We start from the raw sequence: 2,183 nt of genomic DNA on the forward strand, positions 1-2,183 counted from the left end.
GTGGAATAGGTGGATGAGAACAATTTGTTCCAACCACCGTAGAGCTTGGTTAGATATCAAAGACACTAAAGTCATCCAGTGAATCTCGAATCATCACTAGTCATCTTGACTGTCCTGCCACTGGACTGTGACATCTATGGAAGAGAGAGAGAGGCCTATGACTTCAAGCAACTTTGTCTCACTTAAATCCAAGCTGTGTATTGGCATTCGACAAAAGCAGTAGCCCCAAGGCAAGATGACTACCAGAAGACTTCATGTCAACGGATCAGAGGAACAGTTTGTTGCTAGCTTGGAGAGAAAGTGGAGCCAATACACAGTTGACAACAGTGGAACAGAAAAGAGTGGGCAGCTTTCAGAGATTTGGTGTATAGCACAGCATTTAATCATCCAGGTCAGAACATTCAAAAACATCAAGGCTGGCTTGATGGGGGTAGCTAGGTGGCGCAGTGGATAGAGCACTGGCCTTGAAGTCAAGAGGACCAGAGTTCAAATCCAGCCTCAGACCAAGCACTTAATATGTACTAGCTGTGTGACCTTGGGCAAGTCACTTAAGCCCAGTTGCCTAAAAAAAATAAAAAAGACTGGTTTGACAAAAATGATGGGGAAATTCAAAAGCTGCTGAATGAGAAACGAGAACTCCTTAGTGTTTACCAGCAGCATAGTTCATCCATCTCTAAGAAGGCAGCCTTTAACTCCATCAAAAGTAAAGAACAAGCAAAGCTTAGAGAGATACACAGTTCTTGGCTCATTAAGAAGGCAGGTGAAATTCAGTTTTACTTTGATAGTAATGATCCAAAGTGCTTTCATGATGTCCTGAATGCTATTTACGGGCCAAAGATGTATAGTGTCTCTCAATTACTCAGTACTGATACAGCCATACTGACAAGGACATGGAGAGGTGAGCTGAATACTTCCATGGTATTCTCAACAGACCATTATCAATCAGAGATATTACTCCTTCCTGAACACATTTTATTCCCAGTGAAAATCTGGGTAAAACAGAAAAAGATGAGGGACAATGAAGAAAGGGAGAGAAATCCTTGCTGGAAAGGGGAAGAAAAATGGACGAAATTCAAAAAGTAATGAACAGGACTAGTTGAAGGGGAAGAGAGGAAGAGAAATCTATGAGTACCTGAGAGGAAAAAAGGAGAGGGAAGAAATGTAGAATGATGTGAAAGCAGAGAGACAATAAAATTTCTGGAGAAATTAAAGTTAAAAGACACGGCATCTTCTAAATAGGATAACAAAGGAATATGCATATTTCTTTGCAACATGTAGAACTTCTACCAAAATTAACCCACTAGGGCACAGAGATACTTTAAACAAATGTCAAAAGGCAGAAATAATCAACACATCCTTTCATTCCATAATGAAATAAGAAGGGAAATAGGTTCGGGGACCACAAACAAAAAGACACAAACCCAAGTGGAAACTTAGCAATCACATATCAAAGGACAACCGAGTCAAAGAACAAAATACAGAAATGATAACTTTGTAAAAGAAGATGATAATGATGAAACAAGAAGCCAAAATTTCTGGGATTCAGCTAAAGCAGTCCTCACAGCGACAACATGGCTTTACAATCATACCTTAAGAATATAGAAAAAGGGAAGATTGACTATGTACTTTAAAAATTTGGAAAAGCAAATGAACCTAAGATAAGCATAAAAGAAAAGATATAAAAAATAGAAGATAAATAGATAAATTGGAAACAAAAATAGAAATGGCAAATAAAACAAAATGGGTTCTTTGAAATGACTGATAAAGTTGATAAAAACTCATAGCTAATTTGATTAAAGAGAGCAGAAGATCAAATCAATAAAAGAGCCAATGACAAAGATAAAATCATAGCAAAATCAGAGGAAATAAAAAGGATAATCACAACATAGTATGTAGTTTTATGCTAAAGAAACTGAGTTTTATGCAAAAAATGGAGGAATACCTCGAAAACCAGGAAATGCTCCAATTATCTGAAGACCAGACAGATATATTAAATAGCCTGATCTCAGAAAAGGAAATAGGCTTAGATGTAAATGAACCAAAAAAGAAAACAAAACAAACAAAAATCCAAAACCAAACTACCAAACCTTCAAGTTCAGATAGGTTCGTAGGAAAATTCAATCAAATTTGGAAAGAACTGATTTCCTAAATTTCACAAATGATTCCCTAAAATAGGGAAGTAT

This window comes from Phascolarctos cinereus, unplaced genomic scaffold (assembly GCF_003287225.1).
Source record: "Phascolarctos cinereus isolate Bilbo 61053 unplaced genomic scaffold, phaCin_HiC Scaffold_80;HRSCAF=615, whole genome shotgun sequence".
Classification (NCBI taxonomy): Eukaryota; Metazoa; Chordata; class Mammalia; order Diprotodontia; family Phascolarctidae; genus Phascolarctos; species Phascolarctos cinereus.